General features: G+C 43.5%; 1 non-coding gene across 1 annotated transcript; it reads left to right on the top strand.

Moving 5' to 3' along the window:
* Positions 1-2,532: 2,532 nt before the first annotated feature.
* Positions 2,533-2,606, top strand: trnat-agu (transfer RNA threonine (anticodon AGU)). The gene has a single exon. It is a non-coding gene; the product is annotated as a tRNA-Thr (tRNA).
* Positions 2,607-11,738: the final 9,132 nt, after the last annotated feature.

The following is an 11,738-nucleotide window of genomic DNA, read 5'->3' on the forward strand; positions in this document are numbered from 1 at the left end:
TTCCACTTCACAGCGCCGGACGTTAGAAGCCAAGAGAAACGAGCGGAGTGCCCAGCGAGTGGGTCTGTAAGTGCTCCGTACCTGCCAGCCGAGAGCGATCCGAGACGTGGACGGGCTCCAAAATCCAGTTTATAAACGAGAGCCGGTCTCAGAGACGCTGTACGGATTTTTAATAACACACAGCGAGCGTTTCTGTAAACAGCTCCTTATTATATCATATAATAAATAAACATTTAAAACATTAAATTCATCTGGACGTCTGTTTAATTTGAATGGAATCAAAGTAACAGCTCGAATCCAAACTCATAAACTAGCACATTGATCAGGAGGATTGACCATGACACTGACCATTACACGCTCTTCAACTACAGTCGTACCTTGTAAATCAACGTCCCCTAAACTCAAAATCTTTGAAATTCTTTCTTTCTTTCTTTCTTTCTTTCTTTCTTTCTTTCTTTCTTTCTTTCTTTCTTTCTTTCTTTCTTTCTTTCTTTCTTTCTTTCTGTCTGTCTGTCTGTCTGTCTGTTTTTCTGTCTGTCTACCTGTCTTTTTTCTGTCTGTGTCTGTCTGTGTTTCCGTCTGTCTTCCTTTTTTCTGTCCCTCTGTCTTTTTTCTGTCTGTCTGTCTGTGTCTGTCTTTCTTTCTTTCTGTCTGTTTGTCTGTCTCTGTCTGTCTGTCTGTCATTCTGTCTGTCTGTCTATCAGTCTGGCTGTCTTTTTTTCATTCATTCTGTTTATCTGTCTGTCTTTCTTTCTGTCTATTTTTCTTTCTTTCTTTCTGTCTGTCTGTCTGTCTGTGTCTTCCCTCCCTCCCTGCTTGATTGTAACATGTACCACCCCTGCCCTTACTGAGGACAACCACAGACTATCAGGTACCCCCTCCAAAACTAGGACCGAAACACAAGCCAGTAGCAGAGCTGAGATTCGAACTCACAAGTTTGAGATGTCAGCACTGGTGTGCTAGTGGATCTGATTGCTTCAAGTTCATATATCAGTTTTGCTACCAGTCGGCTGGGCGTTCCCTAGCATGCGCGATTGGCAGTGCCTGCAGTAGACAAAATTGGCCACTAAAGTCTGCTGGGTGGGAAAAGATGGGACTAAAAAGTGGGCCCCTGGTTAGTATCTCGAGGCGCCTGTACAGAAGTGGAGGGACGCGGCGATCAGCACGAGACCGGCCTCATGCGCCAATCCACCAAAGTACGGGCGAATTAGAAGGAGTCGTGGACCGTGCACACATCAGAGGGAGCACATGTCAGGTGAATATACCCTTCTCTGATGCCACCGGGGTCTCCAACAGCGGAAGAGTAACTGGCTACGATAAACTGGGAGAAAAAGGGAGAAAATGCAGAAATAAAATAGTAAGAATGGTTGTTGTAAGAATGTTTTCTTGAATGTAGGGTTAAGCAGACCAAAAATAAAAAATACACATTGTTTTTCTGTATTTATTTAGCAGATTGCTGGTGTAGGTTTGCATCGTCTAAAAAGTGTCCAAATATTTTTAGCTTTACAGTAAACAGACATATTTAGGAGTGAATTCCTGCACATCCCACCAGGTTTTTCAGTCTGCGCTCGTCCTGCTACTGGATGCTACTGACCATCACAAAGTATATTCAGAGCGTTTTTTTTGGAGGATCCCACCACTAATGATATCTCTCACCCCCGACATTCTCGTGGCTCTTTTCTGGCACCGTATGAGCCCGGTGTTGCCAGATCCTCTTACTGTCTTACATTGTTATTTCATATTCTGTTCTGCGTGGCTGAGAGTGAAATGAAAACACGATGCATGTGTGGTGAGATCTGTAACGGCTTTACACCGATAATATAAATCCACAGAGGTGATTTCTGGGTAATCCGGGTGTGTGGAGTGCACGACTTTCTCTACCCTCAATGAATCCTTGTTATTACGCATGAAGTTTATTACTAATCACCAGGGACGCCACCCTAAAACAACTGTGGTTTAAAAGAATAATAAAGTGTGATTTTTTATTCTTATTACTGCTGAAAGAAGCCGCGTTAGTGTCTTTAACCGTGAATCTGAACAGCCAATCAACTAAAATGACTATGACTGTGTTTTTGACCAAGTGAAAATTTCTATAGACACAAATGCTGTCACAAATTCCCACAGACATACACTAATCAGCCATAACATTAAAACCACCTCCTTGTTTCTACACTCAGTCCATTTTATCAGCTCCACTTACCATATAGAAGCACTTTATAGTTCTACAATTACTGACTGTAGTCCATCTGTTTCTCTGCATGCTTTGTTACCCCCTTTCATGCTGTTCTTTAATGGTCAGGACCCCCACAGGACCACCACAGAACAGGTATTATTTAGGTGGTGGTTCATTCTCAGCACTGCAGTGGTTTTCAGGTATAACATCAGCCGCTCCTCTGAGAAGGCTTCTTACAAGACTTTAAAGTATGTCTGTGGGAATTTGTGCCTCAGTTGATGTTCTGGTTCATCCCAGAGCTGTCGAGTGGGGCCGAGGTCAGGGCTCAACTCTCAGGTTTGTGACTGTATTTTAATTAGGGCAGTTGTAGCCTAGTGGTTAAGGTATTGGACTAGTAATCGAAAGGTCGCTGGTTCAAGCCCTACCACTGCCAGGTTGCCACTGTTGGGCCCTTGAGCAAGGCCCTTAACCCTTAATTGCTTAGACAATATAGTGTCTGCTAAATGCCGAAAATGCAAATGTAAATTTAAAATAAAAGAGTTGAGGTGGAAGGCGGGGGCACGGTGCCAGCAGGGACGATCTGTGCCTTTTTTCCTAAGAGCTCTTTAAAAGAGGAAGTTCTAAACGTGCAATCGTACAGCTGGTTAGCCTGGCATCGGCCGCCAGGAGAATAAAGCGCCCATTGTCTATAGAGTGATTAAAACCGTCCCTGTTTGGTCGGATGCCAAAATAGAAAAGAGTTTTTTTTTTAAAAAGCCACATGCAGGGAATAAGGGGAATAAAAAAAGAAGAAAACAATGGAAACCACAGAGCGTATATGAGAAACTGGCTGCGAAACATCACAAACACTATTACTGCTGCACAAATGATTGCCAGTCATGAAATCCATCCTGGAAAGAAGAAAAAAAGAAAGAAAAGCTTTTAGACGGAGCTCCAAGTTACAGTCGCGCTGGATTCCTTCAGTAAACGAGGTTCCACCGCCTGTAATGAACGCGCAGCGTAAACGCGACCTTCAGGGCTTAGAGCCGTGATGATGGAGCTTGATTTGATTACACAGTTTAGCGGCGTGTGTTTGTTTCGCATGAATGACTCAGAAATCCGGCGTGTGTGGCTTTTTAAGCTCGAACCGTCGGATTTAGCAGCAGGCAGGAGGTCGGTGTGTTTGTGGAACCGAGGACCTTCCTGCTGAGAAAACAGCCGTCCCACCTCAGGACTAACGGACTATAGATCCACCTATAGAGAACGACTCAGACTACGACTTCCACCTAAACAATGTAGGCACCCAGGTGGCATGATTCTGAACTCCTCGGTTCGAAACTCGGTCAGCTGGGCGCCATCTAGCGGGCATAATTGACAGTGCCTGCAGCAGACACGTTTCTGCTAGGGTGGGATGACCGGACTATGTGGGTGGGGTCTTGATATGCTGTGTAAGGACCCTGATTAGCAGATAGAGGTGCCTGTGCAGAGTGCATGGGTGGATAAGGGTTCCGCTAAGGTCTGAGCAGAAATATACCCACCTCGACTGCAATCAGGGATCCTCAGCAGCGGAAGACAAACTGACTACAATAAACTGGGAGAGAATGCAGAAATAAAATAGAAAAAGAGAATAAACGGCACAATACGGATCTCCATATGAACCCGCCTGGTGCAGAGGGGCTGTAGAGGCTGAAATACAAATCAGGTAATTTAATACAACTAGATTAGGAGGAAAATTGAGGGGGGAAATGTATAAAAAAATATTATGTGAGCTGAACAGCTCTACTGTAAGTAAACGTTGATTAAGACTCTCATTATCTGCAGCTTTTTTCCTCTTGCTACCCCCCCCCCCCCTTCCCCCCCAAAAAAAATCCAACCTGATGTTTAATAAAGATCCCACCCCAGAGCAATTACAGATGTAATAATCAGCCAGAAAGTGTTCTGCTCTCCTGAGGCCCTGAGCTGGAGCCGGATCAGTTTATACGCTTGATCCGGTGCTTCATACAACCCTACCAAAAAATAAAAACATACATGCTGGATTCTAGCCAACGTTCTCTCACTACTGAAAAGACTGAACGTGATTCAGTAACTCCTAATAGCAGCTAATTGGCTCACGTAGCCCTAATACGCACAAACACTGACCCTCAGTGTGGATCACGTCATACAGGCCGGCGCTGCAGCGTCCGTGACGGCACGACCCGGGCGTTCACACACGCCGCTATAATGTTAACCTTGTCATTGAGCTTCTACCGCCTGGGTGTTAACTCAACATCGTGTCCCTGCTTTATCTGATCCGACGCGGGCAGAAACAGAGGAAATGCAGGCGGCCACAGGGAACACGCCACACGTTAGCGCTCTGATGCTATCTGAGGACAAATATCATTAAAAAAATAACTAAATAAAAGTCTTTCAGATTGGAAGCTAATGGGAGTAATGAAGGTGATTTCAGCTCATCATAATCAGGAGCTGTTTGTGAATGTTGATGTACACACTCCTCTCTCTGTTCGGGAAGGTGTAACCAGTCCTCCCCTGACGTGGTGCCTCGGAGTAACCCTTTAGGTTTTTAATTTTTTCTGATAGCCGTTTGCGCGCAGCGCTGTGAGGTTTACGCCAGGTTTATGGCTGACCATCGTACCACCACACTTTAACCCTCACTTTTCAAAAATATTGAAATCCAAGCTGTTATTATTGGGCTATATAGTGCACAGTACACACTCACACACACACACACAAACACTCACATATGGAGACACATTGCACACACAGCACATACACACTATCTGTATCTGTAGGGTCTGTCTGAAAACATAGCGCTCTCTCCACAATGATGCATTTTACGTCATCCTACACTCCAGAGAAGAAGGCATGTCTAAATTCTTAGATGCTCCTACTGAGGAGCCTTAATTCTAAGTGATAATCTGACTGAATAACAATAATAATAATTAATTATTATAATTTCTGATCCAGCAGGTTTTAGTGTCGGACAGATCCGGTATTCTCCAGAGGAGACTGAACACAGAACCGTTCCATCAGCATCATGGAAACATGACGGGTTCTGAGAGACGTGATTGTGAACCAGGAGCTGCTGGAAAAATCAGACGTGTTCCATTACGAGCCAGAGCTTTCATTTACTCTGTCTGTCACACACACATACATACACTCTAATGCACACACACACTGTACATACATACAGTACACACACACACACACACACACACACACACAGTACACACAAACACACACACACACTAATGCACACACATATGCACTCAAACACTGTACTCACAAACACTACACACAGAGTACACACACACTAATGCACACACACTGTACACACAGTACACACACACACAAATGCACACAAGCACAGTACACACACAAACACTCAAAGTACAAACATACACTACACACTGTACACACAGTACACACACACACACATACAGTACACACAGACACACACGGTACACACTTAGTACCTACTTACATTACACACACACACAGAGACAGTGCACAGAGACATTACGCACACACTACACACACACACACAGACATTACACGCACACTACACACACACACACACACACACACACACTATACAAACACTACACACAGCACACATACACAGCAGAAACACAGAGTAACAGTACACAGTATGGGTTTGTAAAAGGTGTTTGTATGTGTTTCCACTTTTATTTTCCACCCTGCACACGAGCACCTTCAGTTCATACACACACACACACACACACACACACACACACACACACACCTTTATTCACAACATGAAAACACTCACTCCTTCATCCTGGCTAGGGTCACTGTGAGTCCAGCATCACCAAGAAACACCCTGGGGTACAGCCTGGACAGGACAACAATCCAACACATGGAAAAACACGTTCCCTTGTTTACTCACTCACTCACTCACTCACTCACTCACTCACACACATCTTTGCATGTTCTCCCTGTGTCCGTGTGTGTGTGTGTGTGTGTGTGGTGAAGTGGTGGTAAAACAGACAAATGAGTAAATGAACTGCATGGTTGGGCAGGTAAAGTGGGTGTGACCACAGTAACACGGTCCTGGTGACCTGGGTTTGAATCTTTTTATCTGGATGCCTCTGTACCTTTAAATCTTCATAACGGAACAAAATCTGTGTGTTTTACAGCCTGATCCTGACTGAACTTTTTATTTTCTCTCTTGACCTCCATGGTTATATAAGAGGGATCCTGCCACGCTGAATCTTTGAAGTTGGCCTGCTCCTGCTTCTTCTTCTTCATCCAAGCCTTGTTGTTAGATACAGTCGTCAAAACGATCGACCTCTCCGGCACCACCACCACCACGAACTCTACCTCTGTGTCTTTCTTTTACTCTGTAACGTCGTTCGCCCCCTTCCGCACACATCGGCACCAGATCCTGACGCATATTAGGTTTCAGTTTTAGTCCGACCAATACGAGCAGATCTGGTCTTTTTAAAGAGCTCTAATATCTTTTTCAGATGAACGAAACCAGTGGGTCTCAAAACTATATCCAGTTCTAAGTCTGGGTGCGACAGGTCCTGAGGACCTGGGTTTGATCCATGCCTCGTGTTACTCTCTGTGATGAGTTTTGCATGTTCTCCCCACAACGGTGAGTGTGTGATTCCCTTTAGTGGACTGGTCTCTTGTACAGTGTGCGTTTCTGTCTCAGCTCCAACCCAGAACAAACCATTTGTAAACAATGATTTAATAAAATGATAACTAAAGCTAAACAACGCCACTCCATCCAAATTCTAAGAGAAATCAGATGGTCTCGTGGATCCTGGGGGAGGGCTTGGAACAGAAAAGTGCCTCATGTGCGTCGAATTCAACACGAGGCCGTTTCTGCACTTACTCTCGGAGGTCTGTTTGCACCAGGGCCCCTTAAAAAGCCTCTTTCTGAATGTTTAGCAGCATCGATACAGCTAAACATTCAGAAAGAGGATTGTACCCTAATCCCGAGCCAGGCGGAATTTAATAGTGAACGTGAGTGTGTGTAAAGCCTTTACTTTCCTAGGTACCAGTTAAAAGCTTAAACTGATACGTTTTGTTTTCATTGCAAAACAAAAGCGCCCGATAAATCATGGCACAGCGGCCAAAATCCCAAACACAGCAAAAAAAAAATCATAACCGCTGCTTACCTTACCTTCTGTTCTTCCAGATGCTATTACATTTATAAGCGTGTGTCCCATTAGGAATAGAATCCGTTATTTTGTAAATGTGCTTATAATTAAAAACCTCCAAACTTTTCCCGGTTCTGAAGTAAAACACAAACTCGTTAGAAAACCAATCAAGCGTTTCATTACCACGTCATCTGTGTGACGCTGCAAACTAAATAAATGCAAATAACAGCATTTCTTACTAACAATTACAATCAGAAGATCTGACTGGTTCAGAAAGGGTTCTTTCAATCATTAGCGCCAATTTCATTCACACCAGCTGTTCTAGTGAAGTTCACTACGTAGGGTATTCCACCATTCCAAGTGAGAATCCAATCCAAAGGAGGGAGTAGGGAGCGACACTTCATCACTACGTCGGAAGCTGGCTGGAACATTTACACACTGCGTGCGTTGCGGGTTAAGATGGCCGGAGCGTTATTATTATTAGAGAGCATAAAATGACACGATCAGAATTATGTTGGATCATATATATATATATATATATATACATATTGTCACACGTAAATAATGTTGCTGACTTTTGTTGTCTACAAGTCATTTTTTGCGAGTCACGAGTCGAGTCTGAGTCATTTGAAACGAGTCCTAGTCAAGTCTGAACTCGAGTCCCCATCTCTGCTTCACAGTATCCCCGAGCCCATGTGTCTATATTAATTACAAATGCATGACGATTTTTAATGAGGTGTCGCCTGAGGGATGGAAGGTCTTGAACATACCTGAGTACATGTTCTAAAGATTCAGTCACAGTAAAAAAGCCAAGTACAAGACCTTTTTTAAATCTTTTTAATGTGACTGTGAGCACTGATTGCTAATGAGTGCGAGAGGCGTGAGGAGATAAAGTCTCTCTTATTCGAGCCGGTGTCGATGAGAAAGGCCTGTTTAGTAACGTTACACAACACATGGTAATTTTCTGCAGGAGCTTTGGCACACGTTCAGCTCTCAGCAATGGGTTGCAGCCCTACAACAGAGGTTTGGGTCCTGATTAGCCCATCTGGGGTTTGCTCAGTGGGGGGTGTTGTGTATTTGTGTGTGTGCATGTACAGTGTGTTTGTACCCGGAGCTCTTAGAACACACAACCTTTCTTTTATAGGACACGTGGCTTAGAGTTTCCTACATGTACGGATTTGTTTTTTTAATCTTTTTCTGCTGTTACTTCTGTCGTATATCATCACACGTTACTATTTTTTATGCACCCAAGGTCCCAAAAAGGTCACATACGAACACCGAATGCATTTCCTCAAACCCCCCAGTCATGTTTCTGTCTTTATTTATCAACATACTTTCTCACATAAATAAAAAGGACTTGGTCATTTCGGATGACATCTCGGCAGATGTCGACTCGATTTCTCTTTTCTCCGATTTTCCCTCAAAAACTGGCGGCGCATCCCGACTCCTGGCAGACTGACCGCGATCATCCGGCTCCGATTTAATCCACATGGCCTTTTAAAAAGCATTAAATGGACCAGAAAATGAGAGGGCTGCACAAAACCATCTGCAGGCCGGCGTCCAGGTACGGAAGACGTCTCTAAAAAAGAGCAAAAGGGCCAAACAGCACATATGCAAAGCAAAGAAAGATTTATTTTCTTATTAAATAAGTACCAAACTATTAATATAATTACCCTCATCCCCCAATAAAAAGGACAGATATTCCAAACATCAAAATTGTTTAAAAAGCAAAAATATAGACAATATAAAAACATACATATAATAGTCAAAGGGTGGCGCAGCTGCTTATTACACTAGTGCTATTAAAATCAGGCTGTGGTGTTCCTGCTTACGCCCATTGTTTCCCAGTGGAGCTGGACCCACCGTGACCTGGACCATCCCTGACTAGAAAAAGGTTGATTGATATTGATGGAATGATGGAAATAAAATGAGGGCGGCACGGTGGCTCGGTGGGTAGCACCGTCGCCTCACAGCAAGAAGGTCCTGGGTCCGATCCCCAGGTGAGGACGGTCCGGGTCTTTTCTGTGTGGAGTTTGCATTGTGTGGGTTTCCTCCGGGAGCTCCGGTTTCCTCCCACAGTCCAAAAACATGCAGTCAGGTTAATTGGAGACACTGAATTGCTCTAAAGGTGAATGGGGGTGTGTATGTGTGTGTGCCCTGCGATGGACTGGTGCCCCATCCAGGGTGTTACTGTGTGCCTTGCGCTTTGGCTATAAATGGAATTTAATGTACTGCTGACATTTCTGGGAGCAGATTAATACACAATTAGCAGATTAATAGTAAAACAAACAAAAAATGGAATGATGCGTATTATATGCGAGTTACTGTCATTAAAAGCTTCAGCATTTTAATATTCTGATATTTTGTGGGTGTAAAGGTATAGATTTAGAAATGCTCTGCCAAAAACAATGCCAATAACAGCTAAATAAACAGTTAAATCATTTATTCAGTAATTAAATTGATTCGATGCATCTATATACAGTCATTTTGTACACTTACCTTTCCATTAAAAAAACAGATTGAGTTTATAAACGTTTGGCAACCTTGAGCATAAATACATTTGTTTGTGACTTGTTTGTAGACATGACATAGTCGACATAGACATATCTGACTCGCGTCATGGTGAGCTGATTATCCTTTTTTTGTTCACGTTAATACAGCCAAATATTGACAAAGTGGCGGCGGCTGACGTCACTCACCGAGGACGGTCACTGACACAAAGGCCGGGAGGAAAGTTCAGGAAGGTGACATTAGGACAAGGTAATCGTAGTAAACAGCATGTTGGTCTAACTGACATTAGTCTCCTGTTCTGATCCAGAACTGGCTTCTGAAAATAGTTGGTTAGAAAACAAGAGCATTTCTGAGGGTTGCAAAACCAGAGCAAAGTACAGAATGAATACGAGCAGGGCTGGAGGTCAGTGTGAGGCCCAGAGAGGAATAAAAGCTCTCAAACAATCACAAACAACATATACATACTGCTCAGAAGATTTACCCCAATAAACATGTTGGGGAGACCTATTATTATCCATTAAATATGAATTTAAAAATTAAAGGATCAGTGATAAATATTCTTCTGCAGCTCATGTTTAAGGGTTTAGTAGATTATACTACATTGCAATGTTTACTTACGAATAAATTTGTGTGCTACCTCCAGCAGGCTGGGCACCTATACGGACAATGACCAGCCCACTCGAGGGTGGGATTGTCATTGGGATTCCTCATCATTGCTGCAATTGCGACCTCTGCTGGCCGGTCAATGGTATCTGCACAGAGGCGAGGGATAACAGAGATTGGTGCGTAACTCTCCTGCAATTCTGGATACTGATCTCTCCATATGAACCTGCATCGTGCAGGTGAAAAGAAGTGGTCGACTGTTGCACACGTGTCGTAGGGGTCAGGAGTGTCTGCAGCAGGTCATTAATAAAGAGGCTCGTTTAAAATGAAGGTCATGTGATCATTACTTGGAATGTGGATTACATTTTCTGTTTTCAGTCACAATCTCACCTCTTTAGTCAGTGCTTGTTTTTTTGCAGTCTGTTGTGACTTAAAAGAGAAAAGAGTCGCATCATCAAGTTACTGGAAAGCATGTAACCTGATGAGGAAACTGGACATTGTGCCTGACCATTACGATGCTCTTTAGACTGAATTCCCACAGGCACACTTCAAAATCTTGAGAAAATGTTGAACAGAAACGCTGCTGTATATTAATTGCCATGGCATTAAAAGCTTATGGTCTGGTGTCCACATACTTTTGGCCTTATAGTGTAGCTACATCAATAAGTAAAAATGTACATCAGTAACACTGATCAACGTCTAGATAATTCCTGCAAACTGCAGCCAAAATGTCATTTCTTGCAGCTCTGAGATTATTCTGTAGTCCCACAACAAACCTCATGTTGTGTAACATCACACGTGTCCTGGAAACAGATGGCTTAACTGCAGCTCGTAGATCTTCTGAGGTTCCATTATTTTCTGTAATTACGCGAGTCAAAGGCGCGTCTGAACCCTCGGCCTGCAGTCTCCGTGCGCCGTGCACACTCACTCTTATATAAGATCTGTGGTTTTTCACTTTTCTCCTTTTAGCCAGACCCGACCGCTTTACATACTTCTATATTCCGGGCTTCTTCTGCTGCACGTTTCAGTCCGACGCATGACTACAAACATTTCTTATGGGAATGAAAATATCTCAACCACGGCGTCGGGGAGTTTGTGTAAACTGGTTCGGAGAGGTTTGGACTATTAATAATGTGTTTGGAGAGCAATTTGTTCTGAGAGCGCTTTGCATTCAGCAGACATGGGAAAGCAAACACGGTTACAGGCAGAGTCAGCAGGAGTGTTTGGTCGTGAGATTTTTCATGACTGCTCCAACTCCAGAAATAAAGAAATAAATGTAAATGAGAACGAGTTCAGCTACACTAATTACACTGAGCCTAGAGCTTTACAATGGAAACGTCCTC

Source organism: Trichomycterus rosablanca, chromosome 19 (genome assembly GCF_030014385.1).
Source record: "Trichomycterus rosablanca isolate fTriRos1 chromosome 19, fTriRos1.hap1, whole genome shotgun sequence".
Taxonomy (NCBI): domain Eukaryota; kingdom Metazoa; phylum Chordata; class Actinopteri; order Siluriformes; family Trichomycteridae; genus Trichomycterus; species Trichomycterus rosablanca.